Genomic DNA, 14,272 nt, shown 5'->3' on the forward strand with positions numbered 1-14,272 from the left:
CTGGGCGGGCACGGGCAGCTGAGGCCTCTCCTCACACAGCCACCCTGCGCCCCCTGGTGGTGCAGGGGCTTGATTTCTGGGCAGCCGCGGCCCTGGGCAGGAGGAGCTGCCTGTTGTTATCTTGCAGCTTTGGGGCGTTTTTATTCAGGCATCTTCGGAGGAATAAAGTCAAGGCCAGCAGCGTCTGTCCAGGCCCTCTCCTGAGGAGACAGGCCGTCCTGGAAAGGGCCCTGTGAGGGCACAGGCCTCATCCTGCTGCGCTCACCCAACCCAGCCCGTCAGCTGGGGCAGCTCATGCTCTGACTGCAGCTCGCTCCTCAGCCAGCCAGGACACTGGGCCTGCAGAGAGATGGCCTTCAAGAAGGGCCGTTTTACCTGGAGCTGTTCTCGCAGCAGCGCAAGGTGTGTGCACAGCTCTGCTGTCCCTCGGTCTGCTCATGGGGTCTGGGCCTTCTCAGGGAGGGAGGGCAGGTAAGGCGGGGAGAGGAGGGCAGGACAGGGAGGGGACAGGAGGGGAGGGGAGCTGCCAGGAAGGGAGCTGCTGTGGATTTGCTCTGGATCAGCAAGTCTTCCCCAAAATGTGGGTCTGTCTGTGCTCCAGCCACAGCCCTGGGCAGGAGGAGCTGCATGACTGGAGCCGCTCGCATTGGCCAGGCTGGCATCAGGCGGGAGACAGGGCTCTGCCGCCAGTAACAGCACCCGTGCTGAGCCCAGCACCCAGGACCTTTGTCAGGCCTCACGAGAGTGGAGTAGAGGGGGAGGATCACCTGGCCTGACCTGCTGGTCACACTGCTTTTGATGCAGCCCAGGATACAGTTGGCTTTCTGGGCTGCAAGCACACGCTGCCGGCTCATGTTGAGCTTCTCGTCAACCAACACCCCCAGGTCCTTCTCCTCAGGGCTGCTCTCATTTCATTCTCCGCCCAGCCTGTATTTCTGCTTGGGATTGTCCTGACCCATGTGCAGGACCTTGCACTTGGCCTTGTTGAACTTCATGAGGTTTGCACTGGCCCACTTCTCGAGCCTGTCAAGGTCCTTCTGAATGGCATCCTGTCGTGGTTTAAGCCCAGCTGGCAACTAAGCACCACACAGCCGCTCTCTCACTCCCCCCAGGTGGGGTGGGGGAGAGAACCAGAAGAGTAAAAGTGAGAAAACTCGTGGGCTGAGATAAAAACAGTTTAATAGGTAGAGCAAAAGAACACTGCGCGGAGAAGCAAAGCGAAAGAAGGAATTAATTCACCACTTCCCGTCGGCAGGCAGGTGTTCAGCTATCTGCAGGGAAGCAGGGCTCTATCACGCGTAGCGGTTGCTCGGGAAGACAAACGCCATTACTCCGAATGTCCCCACCTTCCTTCTTCCTCCCCCGGCTTTATATACTGAGCATGATGTCATATGGTATGGAATATCCCTTTGGTCAGTTGGGGTCAGCTGTCCCGGCTGTGTTCCCTCCCAACTTCCCGTGCACCCCCAGCCCACTCACTGGTGGGGTGGGGTGAGGAGCAGAAAAGGCCTTGGTGCTGTGTGAGCCCTGCTCAACAGTAACTAAAACATTCCTGCTTTATCAACATTGTTTCCAGCCCAAATCCCAAACACAGCCCCATACAATCCAAAACACAGCCCCATACTAGCTGCTATGAAGAAAGTTAACCCCATCCCAGCCAAAACCAGCACATTCTCCACCCCTTATTCCATACCATTTACATCATGCTCAGGTCGCACACCGTCCAAAACGTTCTCATTCCCTATCATCGCCCTTCCCATCCTTTGATATAGTACACAGATATCCTTCCCTTAGTCTATGGACCACCCCAGTGAAATATTTGTAAAATGTCCATAAATGTCCATTGAGTTCATGTAGTCCATAACTTTGGGCTCCATCTGTTATGGTGGTCACTCAGGAGAGAAGAGGTGTTGTATTGCATGGAGTTATTGGGCACCACAGCTAGCTCAGGTCGGGTCACTGCTGCACTTGCACTGCTTCTTGTAAGGCTTGTCCTCAATTGGTTCAGGTGGTTCCTGCTATAGTAATTCCTGTAACATATAACTCAAATCATGGATTAGTTTCACCCAGAATTAAATTACCTTGAGGTACACACTGGACTTCCCCATTCTTCTGCATTACCCACCAAGTGCACCCAGGTCCTTGAGCAAAAACAACCCCGCGAATAGGTTTACCTTTTCCTGAGGAAGGAATAACCCAGACTGTTTTTCCCAGCAAGTTCCTTATATGTACTACGGGAATCTTATCTCCTTCCACAGTGCGCAGGGGTTTTGATTGGGCAGGGCCAGGTCGACTGGCAGAGCCTCTAGTGTTAACTAGCCAAGTGGCTTCTGCTAAATGTGTATCCCAATGCTTAAATGTCCCAGCACCCATTGCTTTCAGTGTAGTTTTTAATATTGCGTTGTATCGTTCAATTTTCCTGGAGGCGGGTGCATGGTAGGGGATGTGATACACCCAGTCAATGCCATGCTCCTTGGCCCAGGTGTTAATGAGGTTGTTTCGGAAATGAGTCCCGTTGTCTGATTCAATTCTTTCAGGGGTGCCGTGTCGCCATAAAATTTGCTTTTCAAGGCCCAAGATAGTGTTCCGGGCAGTGGCATGGGTCACGGGGTATGTTTCCATCCATCCGGTAGTTGCTTCCACCATTGTAAGCACATGCTGCTTCCCGTGGCGGGTTCGTGGTAGTGTGATATAATCAACCTGCCAGGCTTCCCCGTATTGATATTTCAGCCATCGTCCTCTATACCAAAAAGGCTTCAGCCGCTTAGCTTGTTTGATTATGGCACATGTTTCACATTCATGGATAACCTGTGCAATGGCATCAATAGTCAAGTCCACCCCTCGATCACGAGCCCATTTGTATGTTGCATCCCTTCCTAAATGTCCTGATGTGTCATGGGCCCATCGAGCTATAAATAGCTCACCCTTATGTTCCCAATCCAGATCCACCTGAGCCACTTCAATTCTAGCAGCTTGGTCCACCCGCTCATTGTTTCGATGTTCTTCAGTGGCACGACTCTTGGGTATGTGAGCATCTATATGACGTACTTTTACAACCAGGTTCTCTACCCGAGCAGCAATATCTTGCCATAATTCAGCAGCCCAGATGGCCTTACCTCTGCGCTGCCAGTTGCTCTGCTTCCATTGCTGTAGCCACCCCCACAGGGCATTTGCCACCATCCATGAGTCCGTATAGAGATAAAGTACTGGCCATTTCCCTCGTTCAGCAATATCTAAAGCCAGCTGAATGGCTTTCACCTCTGCAAACTGACTTGATTCACCTTGTCCTTCAGCAGTTTCTGCAACTTGTCGCGTAGGACTCCACACAGCAGCTTTCCACCTTCGATGTTTTCCCACAATACGACAGGATCCATCTGTAAACAGGGCATATTGCTTCTCAGTCTCTGATAATTCATTATACAGAGGGGCCTCTTCAGCACGAGTCACCTCCTCTGGTGACAGTCCGAAGTTTCGGCCCTCTGGCCAGTCCATGATCACTTCCAGGATTCCCGGGCGGTCGGGGTTTCCCATCCGAGCTCGTTGCGTTATCAGTGCAACCCACTTACTCCATGTAGCATCAGTTGCGTGATGCGTAGAGGGGATCTTCCCTTTGAACATCCAGCCCAGCACAGGCAATCGAGGGGCCAAAAGGAGCTGTGCTTCAGTACCAACTACTTCCGAAGCAGCTCGAATTCCTTCATATGCTGCTAATATTTCTTTTTCAGTTGGAGTGTAACGGGCTTCAGATCCCCTATATCCCCGGCTCCAAAACCCTAGAGGCCGACCTCGAGTCTCCCCAGGTGCTTTCTGCCAGAGCCTCCAGGTGGGGCCGTTATCCCCGGCTGAGGTGTAAAGTACATTTTTCACATCTTGTCCTGTCCGGACTGGCCCAAGCGCTACTGCACGAACTATCTCCTGTTTAATTTGTTCAAAGGCTTGCTGCTGTTCAGGGCCCCATTCAAAGTCGTTCTTCTTCCGGGTCACTCGATAGAGAGGGCTTACGATCAGACTATAACTTGGAATATGCATTCTCCAGAAACCCACAACACCTAAGAAAGCTTGTGTTTCCTTTTTGTTAGTTGGTGGAGACATGGCTGTTATTTTATTGATCACATCCATTGGGATATGACGACGCCCATCCTGCCATTTTATTCCTAAAAACTGAATTTCCTGTGCAGGCCCTTTGACCTTACTTTGTTTTATAGCAAAACCAGCTTTCAGGAGAATCTGGATTATTCTTCTCCCCTTCTCAAACACTTCCTCCGCTGTGTTGCCCCACACAATGATGTCATCAATATACTGCAGGTGTTCAGGAGCTTCGCCTTGTTCCAGTGCACTCTGTATCAGCCCATGACAAATGGTAGGACTATGTTTCCACCCCTGGGGCAGTCGATTCCAGGTGTACTGGATACCCCTCCATGTGAAAGCAAACTGTGGCCTGCACTCTGCTGCCAGAGGGATCGAGAAAAACGCATTGGCGATATCTATTGTTGCATACCATTTGGCAGCCTTTGACTCCAGTTCATACTGAAGTTCTAGCATGTCTGGTACGGCAGCACTCAGCGGCGGTGTGACTTCGTTCAGGCCTCGATAGTCCACTGTTAACCGCCACTCTCCGTTAGATTTTTGCACGGGCCATATGGGACTATTAAAGGGTGAATGAGTCTTACTGATCACTCCTTGACTTTCCAGTTGACGGATCAAGTTGTGGATGGGAACCAGGGAGTCTCGATTGGTGCGATATTGTCGCCGATGCACTGTCATGGTAGCAATTGGCACCTGCTGTTCTTTAACTTGCAGCAACCCCACCACAGAAGGATCCTCTGAGAGACCAGGCAAGCTAGACAGCTGTTTAATTTCCTCCGTATTCAAAGCAGCTATACCAAAAGCCCATCGATACCCTTTTGGGTCTCTGAAGTACCCTCTCCTGAGACAGTCTATGCCAAGGATGCATGGAGCCTCTGGACCAGTCACAACAGGGTGCTTTTGCCACTCATTCCCAGTTAGGCTTACTTCAGCCTCCAACACAGACAGTTCTTGGGATCCCCCTGTCACTCCAGAAATACAGATGGATTCCGCCCCCTTGTAATCTGATGGAATTAGAGTACACTGTGCACCGGTGTCCACTAGATCTTTATACTCCTGTGGGGCTGATGTGCCAGGCCATCGAATCCACACAGTCCAGTAAACTCGGTTGTCCCTTTCCTCCGCCTGGCCGAAGGCAGGGCCCCTCTACTCCTGGTCTGAGTCTTCATTACTTGGTTTTTGTACGTGCATAACAGAAGTCCCTTCATCAGGATCAAAAGTACCGTCAGCCCTTCTACTTTGTCCAACAGACACTGGAGCAGTCATTTTTCTGGACGGATGCTTTTTGTCTGTTGTTTTTCCTTGCAATTCCTGCACCCGAGCTTCTAGTCTCCAGGTAGGTTGACCATCCCACTTCCTCATGTCCTCCCCCTGGTCACGCAGGAAGAACCACAGGGTTGCACGTGGTGTGCGCCAGCGGTACCCTTTCGCCTGAACAGGGAAAAGTTGACTCTTAATAGCCGAGGCTCTGGTTGGAGTGGATGAGGAAAACCTACCCTTCTCAGCTTGCTCAAACATGTTTTGAGTCAGTCTGTGTCTGTCCACAGCCGAGACACAAGCACACATGGAGGGAGCAAGGTTATCTTCGTATTCTCGGAGTTGCCTGGCCAGTTCATCTATAGTTGGTGCCTCAATGTCTGTCCAGTTCATTATCGCCAGGGTGTGGGTGTAAGACGTTGCTGCATTCCGTACAAACTTGCGCCACATGGACCGTGTGCATTGGATTTCATCCGGGTCTTTGCATGCGTGGTCATTATAGATTACCTCCAACACGGCTAATTCCCTTAGATACTGGATGCCCCCCTCGATGTTGGTCCATTTCCTTCGAGAGTTCGCAAGTTCTTCCTTGAAGGGATACCTGTCCTTCACACTTGATAGGAGTCGCTGCCAAAGACTGAGGACTCCTGCCTTTTTTCCAATACCTTTGTCAATGGCCTTGTCCTTAGCAAGCGATCCCAGCTGCCGGGCTTCTTTACCCTCCAATTCCTGACTACTGGCCCCAATATCCCAGCAACGAAGTAACCAGCTGAGAATTAGCTCACCTGGTTGACGGCTGAAATCTTTTCGCATGTCTCGTAGCTCACTTAGGGATAGGGAGCGGGTGGTTTCCGTTTCATTGATTATCTCAGTATCTTCGTCCTGTTCCTGTGGCTGCTCTGCTGCAGAAGAGGCTGCCTCTTCTGATTCTTTTTCCCTCTTAGGAGAAGCTTCTTCATCCCTTACTAAACGAGCTGATTTCCGCTTCCACTGTTTCTTTTTAGTTATAGGGGCGACGGATACAGTGCCTGATTTATTTCCCCTCTCTTCTCCCTGAGGGTGCTGCATAGTATCAAGCAGTGTTTGGTAGATGCTGGCGAGGGCCCAGCACAGCGCGGTAAGTTGTGCCTCTCTGGAGTAGCCATGGCATTTTTTTTTTCAAACATTCTACCACTTCATCAGGATCCTGTAATTGTTCAGGGGTGAAAGTCCAGATCATTGGAGGTGAGAAGTTCTCTAGATACCTGCCCATATTCCTAAATTGCTTGTTGACCTTAGAGAAAACTGAAGCAATATGTCTAAGGAATATCAATAGAAGTATTTTAACTGCCCAAGGATGTTCAAGGTACTGAGAGGTCATTGTCATGAGGGAGACAACATCACAGAAGAAGGAAGCAAGGGTGCTGTTCTGTATTTCCTCCAAAAAAAAAACTCTCAGAAGAAGGAGTATAATTGTTAAGTATCTCCACGAGATGGTACCCAAAATACAGTAATGGCTTCAGCCCAGAGACCAAACACCAGATTATCCAGCTCAAGGTCAGCGTTTTGAAAACAAATCTTCCAGGCAAAATGTCACTAATTACTGCAGAGCAGAGCATACTGAAAAAGCGCAGGCCAATCTTTAACAGATATAGCAAAAAGAAGATCATGGTGCAAATTAAACAGACTAATGTTGACCTATAACTTTTAAAGGATAGAAGTTCTGTTGAATCTGTTATTATCTCAAACCCTTCGAGCCCCACGTTGGGCGCCAAAAAGGACTGTCGTGGTTTAAGCCCAGCTGGCAACTACGCACCACACAGCCGCTCACTCACTCCCCCCAGGTGGGGTGGGGGAGAGAACCAGAAGAGTAAAAGTGAGAAAACTCGTGGGCTGAGATAAAAACAGTTTAATAGGTAGAGCAAAAGAACACTGCGCGGAGAAGCAAAGCGAAAGAAGGAATTAATTCACCACTTCCCGTCGGCAGGCAGGTGTTCAGCTATCTGCAGGGAAGCAGGGCTCTATCACGCGTAGCGGTTGCTCGGGAAGACAAACGCCATTACTCCGAATGTCCCCCCCTTTCTTCTTCCTCCCCCGGCTTTATATACTGAGCATGATGTCATATGGTATGGAATATCCCTTTGGTCAGTTGGGGTCAGCTGTCCCGGCTGTGTTCCCTCCCAACTTCCCGTGCACCCCCAGCCCACTCGCTGGTGGGGTGGGGTGAGGAGCAGAAAAGGCCTTGGTGCTGTGTGAGCCCTGCTCAGCAGTAACTAAAACATTCCTGCTTTATCAACATTGTTTCCAGCCCAAATCCAAAACACAGCCCCATACAATCCAAAACACAGCCCCATACTAGCTGCTATGAAGAAAGTTAACCCCATCCCAGCCAAAACCAGCACAGCCTGCAACTGCACTATTTGGAAGGCAGGTACAAGTAGAGCAATGAGGATGCGCTGGAGCTTGGCAGTGAGGTGGCCTTGGCGTAGAAACAGCAGAAGCTGCTGCCAGCATGGACATTGAAAGCCATGGGTCACTGCAGGGAAGCAGGCTAGCCCAGGGAGCCTGCATAGCTGCTAAATGTGGATGCCCGGATGGAAAGGCAGGAAGCCCCAGCTCTGGTGTCAAAAGACTGTTTGGGACAGGACGTAAAACATGGTGTGGTGAAGTGGCAGATGAGCAGAAGCAGCGCCCTGGACATCAGCTGGGGTGTGGCTGTGGTGTTGTGGTGATAAGGATGGGGCCGGAGCCTTGAACTTCTCCCTGTCCTCTGCTGCAGCAGGGCCTGAAAGTGTCATAGACGCTGTGTGCGCAGATGTACGGGCACTTCCCATCTGGGTGGTTGCTTTAGCTTGTTAGGTGTGGACTTGCTGGGTGCAAATGTCTGGATGTCCTCCTGTGGAGCTGCTGCAAAGGGTTGGTTCTCGTATGCAGAAGCAGCTCCCACCGCAGGCTGGATATCTGGGCTTCTTCTCAGGTGGCCTTCCTTAAAATCCGGGTCCAGTAGGGATGCAGCTGGTGCTCTCTTTTTTACACCAGCACTTGGCTGGCCCAAATCACAGCTGTTGGAAGCAAACTAGAAGATTGATTTCTCTGAACACACAATGAAGCGCTAGCCCTTTTCTAGCTACCAAAGCACCCTAGTCCTTTCCGTATGTGATTTAAATACCTGATACGGTTCAATATAAAAGTTAGGAAGAGAAGAATGGGTCTTTTGGACAGAGTGGTACTTTGCTTGCAGTAAGGGTGTGAAGGTGCTGTGCTGTACAGCGTGTCACCAGCACAGCCACGCTGAAGGCAAAAGAGGATGCCCTGTAAAACAGGGACAGACGTGGCTCTGCTCCCTCTTTCAGGTACCCATGGTGTAACCCTGCAGACAGCTCCTGGAAAGAGCCCCTTGGATCACCGCCTGCCTCGCAGACCTCAGAGCAGGCGCTGGCTGAAACACGTGCAAGTTGCCTGTTGTGTGTGTAATGCCCATTAAAATTCCTTGTTACGTCTCTCTCCCGGTGCGTGGGCACTGCAGCTGCAGTTCACTGATGTTGGACCTTCCTTTCGAGGGAAGGTGCAGGGCAGGAGCCAGGCGGAGAGCTGGAAGCCAGCGGTGAGGTGTGTCCAGGAGGTGAAATGGGACATCGCGGTGTGCGCAACCGCTCGGCTCTTGGGAGTCTCTGCGGGTGTTGTTGAGCAGCAACATCATCAGGTGAGGTCGGGAAGGGTGTGGGGTGGGACTCCGGACAAAACTGGGGCTATAAATGAGAAACTGGGAGCTTTGACCTTGGGAACTGCACTGTGGCTGAGTGGAGGTGAGGGAGGGTGGGGGCCGTGCGAAAGTGCTTGGGGTTTTTGTGTGTGCTGATGATTTTGTCTGTTCCTGACAGTTGGGTGCAGAGCTTTGGTCCCGACGGCCTCGCCGCCCTGCCGGATGTCTTAAAAAAGGTCCAGGAGGAGAAAGACGCTGCAGGATGAGGAGTTGATCGAATGGGCATCATCGCTGAGTGCCTGCCATAGCTTCTGGAAAGCCACAAGGCTCGTTGCTGCTCCGTGCTCTCCCTGGCTTTCCTGGCACAGCCCCACAGACGTGGAGCTCTGCGTCCATTTCTGTTTCCAGTGTTCTTAATCTTCCTGTCTCTTTCCCCTCCCCATGATTGTTCTCCCTGTGTGTTCAGCGGGGTGGCCGTCCTGGTCCCAGGGTGTAAGGAGAATGGCTGGTGACCACATCAGTGGTGCACACCACAACACTGTGGTGAGGCTGGGGAAGAGCCTCAGGTCCCTGGTGACTGCAGACGATTTTCCTATGCAGGATTCTTACTGTGTTTGTATATGGTGTGGTTATGTGAGGAGGGAAAGAAATACCGGTTCAGTGCGGTACAGCCAGGGAGGGAGGGAAAAGGAATGAGGAGCAGGGCAGGTTGCTCATGTGGGGAGGAGGCAGTGGTTTGTTTGGGGGCTTAAAGATCTCTTCTGAGATGGAGATGGGGCTGTGTGTGCTTGGGATTGAGCTGAGGGATTCCTGTGAGTAGGGGGGGCAATTGATAGCAGTGTGAATCTTGGCTGTATTGGAATTCAGTCTGGTGGTTTCCTGCATCAACAACCTTTCGTGCTGTCTTTTGGAGGTAAGAGCCAACTAAGGTGGAATCTCGGTGTGACTGTTGGTGCTGAAGTTCTCATCGTAGCCATGCTCCTTCGGTGGCTCCTGGAGTCTTAAGTTTCACCGAAAGCCTTTCTCTTGCTGGCAGCATGTGGTTTGAGACGCATCTCTCCCTTTCTTGTCACTCCTCTGTCCCATCAGACAGAAGGGTAACGTAGATGTTTGGACAAGGTTTTGGAGCCAGTGTTTTCTCATGGTCATTCCTCAGAGCACACTCAGTCACGAGGCATTCCCATTCCCCTCTTCTTCAGAGCTGGCCTGGTCTCAGACGTTGAGTGCAACTTTCTTTTCTCCTTAGTTTGGGAGCAAAACACCGCTGGGTACAAAAGAGAGGATGCTGCTCCTGGCAAGAGCTGTTGCTATCAAAGTCCCTTGCGTGATGACAGATGCTGCGAAGGGTCTGTGTACCCCCTGTGTCCTGCCTCAACCCGTGTTCATGGTGGTAGAAGTCCTGTCTTTTGCTGCGCTTGAGCTTTCGACTCTTAGTGGCCTCTCAGTGGAGGCTCTCTTCTGAGTCTCACTCTTCATTTTACAACGGGTCTGCACTTGCACAATCCTGTGCTGGGTTGTAGGGTAGCTGCCGATCCTCTCTCACTGCAGCTGTGAGCAGGTGCTGGAGGCTTTTACTGGAAGAGCAGAAATGGATGGAGTGGAGCGATTCAAGCCCGTCTTGGGTGGCCTGGAGAGTGGAACCTCGGTGGTGCTGAAGGTACATATTCCCTCAGGGTTTTGTGGACGTGGCACTTGGAATCTAACGCAGGAGCTGGAGAGCTTGAAGCGGGATGAATTTGGTGTGGATGCCTTTGGCTTTACTGCTTTTTTTTCTGCTGTGGCTTTGCGTGTTGTCCTCTGACCTCCTAGTAAGTCCTGAACCACTGACTTCCAGTCCACGCTCAGAAGGTTTCTCTTTTGTGCGTGTGGTTGGTTGTTTCTTTCAGGTGGCCTGTATGCAGCTGAGCAATGCCATGATCTGTCCTGCTGGTGAACTTGACTTGGGAGTTCAAATTCGTACTGAGCTGATGCATTCAGGACTTCATCACATCCCCAAGGTAAGGAGCTGCCATCTTTCCTGTCTCCCCATGGAGTGTGATGGCCCCACAACAGCAGCACAGCTGTTTTCAGTGGGAAAACCCCAGAAATGCTGTGTTTCTAGCGGACGCAAAGCAAGGCTGGTCTTGTCAGATCTGCTGCTGCGATGAGACATGCTATGTTGCGGGCGTTTCAATATCCTTCTGGCTGCCCACGCTTGCAAGGACTTTCAGCGCTGAGCATGGGTTTTTGTTAAATAGCGATAGTGCTTTTTACTGGAAACCCGTGACGGTGATCTCTGTCTGTGAATGTGCAGTTTGCCCTCCCTTCTGGGTCTGTTTCTAGCCTCAGCTATGTGATTACGTGCTCTTCCTAGGGCGTTATTCAAACCTGTGGGCATATTATCAATATACCTGATCCAGACCATGTTACTTAAAGGTTCACTGTGAACCCTGAAACCCTGTCGTCTTAGAATCATAGAATCATAGACTAGTTTGGATTGGAAGGGACCTTTAAAGGTCGTCTAGTCCAACCCCGCCTTGTAGTGAGCAGGGACATCTTCAACTAGATCAGGTTGCTCAGAGCTCCGTCCAACCTGACCTTGAATGTTTCCAGGGATGGGGCATCTACCACCTCTCTGGGCAACTTGTGCCAGTGCTTCACCACCCTCATGGTAAAAAATTTCTTCCTTGTATCTACCCTCTTTTGGTTTAAAACCATTACCCCTGGTCCTACGCAACAGGCCCTACTAAAAGGTCTGTCCCCATCTTTCTTGTAAGCCCCCTTTAAGTACTGAAAGGCTGCAATCGGGTCTCCCCAGAGCCTTCTCTTCCCCAGGCTGAACAATCCCAACTCTCTCAGCCTGCCCTCATAGGAGAGGTGTTCTGTCCCTCTGATCATTTTCATGGCCCTCCTCTGGACCCGCTCCAACAGGTCCATGTCTTTCCTGTCTTCCAGCAATGCACTTCAGAGGCCTTAGCCTGTGGCTCAGTTGATACTTTCTCAATATTGCAACGCCATCAGTTTTCATTGGGTGTTTTTCGGTGTGCTTACGGCATTGACAGGAGCTGTGAACACTGGAGAAAGAAGAGCTGAAACTGCAATTGGATATATATGAAGAACAGTGTGGGGAAGACTCTGAAGACCCGTGGATTTGTTTAAATGAGACTCATACTCAGATGCGATATCCTTTAGCTATATGCTGGGCTGTGGATGAGCGTGGGAAAACTGACCTTCCTAGAAGTTTTCTCAGCTCAGCCGCCGCTCTACCAGAACAGGAAACGTGCACATATCCAAGCCCTTCATGCTACTAGGCAGGCATAGGATTGCATGTGGGTTCAGACAGAGATTTCCATGGAGTCCTCCGGTCTTTAGGGAAGGGGTGTGTGGTGGGGTTGGGGCAGCGTGGTTACCCCTTAAGCCAGGTGAACCCAGACATCTTGCTGTTCTTGGGCTGTAGTTGTTATGAAATTTTGCATGCTGGGTTGTCTGACTCTGCCTAAAGAATAAGGGAGCGGGTAAGGGTAAGGCTGGTGCTGCACCCTGCAAGAGAGGTTGGTCTGCTTCTGGAGCTTGCGAGCATCAGGAGGCAGAGCTGGCCCCCAGTGATTTGCTACTGCGTGGGCCACAGCTTGCCGGGTGTTTTCTGTGTTTAGACCGGCCTTTTAGGCAAGCTGTGGCTTGCCTTCTGGGCAGCACGATGCAGGTGACGTTTCTGTGCAGCGTATTCAGCTTTTTGGAGGTGGCCCCCAGAGGGCACATGAAACAACGGCTGCTTTACAGGAATATCATTTTGGAGTATTTTCATCCGTCCCCTTTGGTGTGTGAATCTGGGGAGAATAGCAGTCTCTGTAATGGACCTTTCCCCCTGCACAGAGAAATGCCATCCCACGGCCGTAGTGTGGGATGTGCCACAGCTGCAGCTCTTTGCGGTTGTGGGCGTAGACTGACCCTGTTCAGGAGGGTGACCGGCTAACTAGTCACCAGTTCCCAAAGACATGCCATCCTCAGACTGTACTAACCAAACACCAGGACGCATGTCTCATCTCGGTCTGGAAGGTGAAGGAGGCAGCTGGTGGTTCAGGCGTGGCTTTGGGATGGGGTGGGCAAGAGTAAAGAAGTGAGAAAAGAGCATCCTGCTGCCCTGCTAACTATGGGGCACTCCTTGTGATGCGAGACTCGGACTGAAACCTTGTCACCCCTGCCCCCAGAAGTGGCACCTGCACTCTTTCCATTCCATGGTCAGTTCTGAAACAGGTCTGTCCAGCTCCCTTAGGAAAAGGCTCCTTGGCTGGCACCTCCACTTGGGGAGAGGAACTGCCCCTCAAGTCCAACTCCTGCCTAGGGCTGCCTCCGCCTTCTGCTGAGACACCCGGAGTGTCCCTTGGAGAAGCTGTACATGTCTGTGGTGGGGACATCTGTCCAGTGGAGCTCCCCAGCAGAGGGTCCCCTTCCATCCCATGGTGACCTGGGAAGCCGAGTCACCAAAGGCAAGGCTTGCTTTAGTCTTGCTTGCAGGTCTGGAGCTTAGACAGCTCTCCAACCTCATTGTTCCAGTATCATCCCTCTCTCCGCATCTGCCCTCTTGATGCAGCTAAGGATGTCATTCTCCAGTCTGAGGAGCCAAAAAGGAATGACCCCAACTGTCCTCCCTCCTCTGCCAGGCCCAGCCTTGGAAACCAGCTGGTTGCATCAAGGAGCTCTATCAAAGGGTGGGAAGTTTAGGCAAGGAGCATGGGGAGGCATGTCCCTAGTTCTGGGGGAGGGGTCTGAGACAGCATTCCCAGAAAAAGTCACGGACATCCCTCCACACACCCTTCCCTCCCTCCATCCCTGACTAGTCAGGCAGCCCCAGCTCCAGCTGTGCTCCTCTGGCTCCAGCTGTGTTCTGCCCCTCGCCTTTCACCTTGGGGCGCAATGGGTGGGGAAGCCGCCGTGCATCCCAGAGCCTTCCTTCAGCCCTTGGATGAGCAAATTTCCCCTCTCACCCCCCCTTCCTTGCTGGAGAGCCCTCAGCCATCTCTGCTCCTCGGGGCTCAGGGTGACAGGGCCGGCCCGTGGTGGGAAGGCAGGGAAATCTGTTGGCCATTGCAGGGACGCCGCAGCTGAGGTGGTGTTTGTCCTGGCCTCTGGAGGGATTTCTGCCCGAAGTTTTGAGAGCAGCAACAGGGACAGCCACATCTGAGCGAGTCACCCGTGGTGCCTGTTGTGCTCCCGGAGCAGGGAAGGTCCCACAGCCCAATCTCTGGGTCCCACCACCCCAAGAGCCTG

Source organism: Gavia stellata, chromosome 12, assembly GCF_030936135.1.
Source record: "Gavia stellata isolate bGavSte3 chromosome 12, bGavSte3.hap2, whole genome shotgun sequence".
Lineage (NCBI taxonomy): Eukaryota > Metazoa > Chordata > Aves > Gaviiformes > Gaviidae > Gavia > Gavia stellata.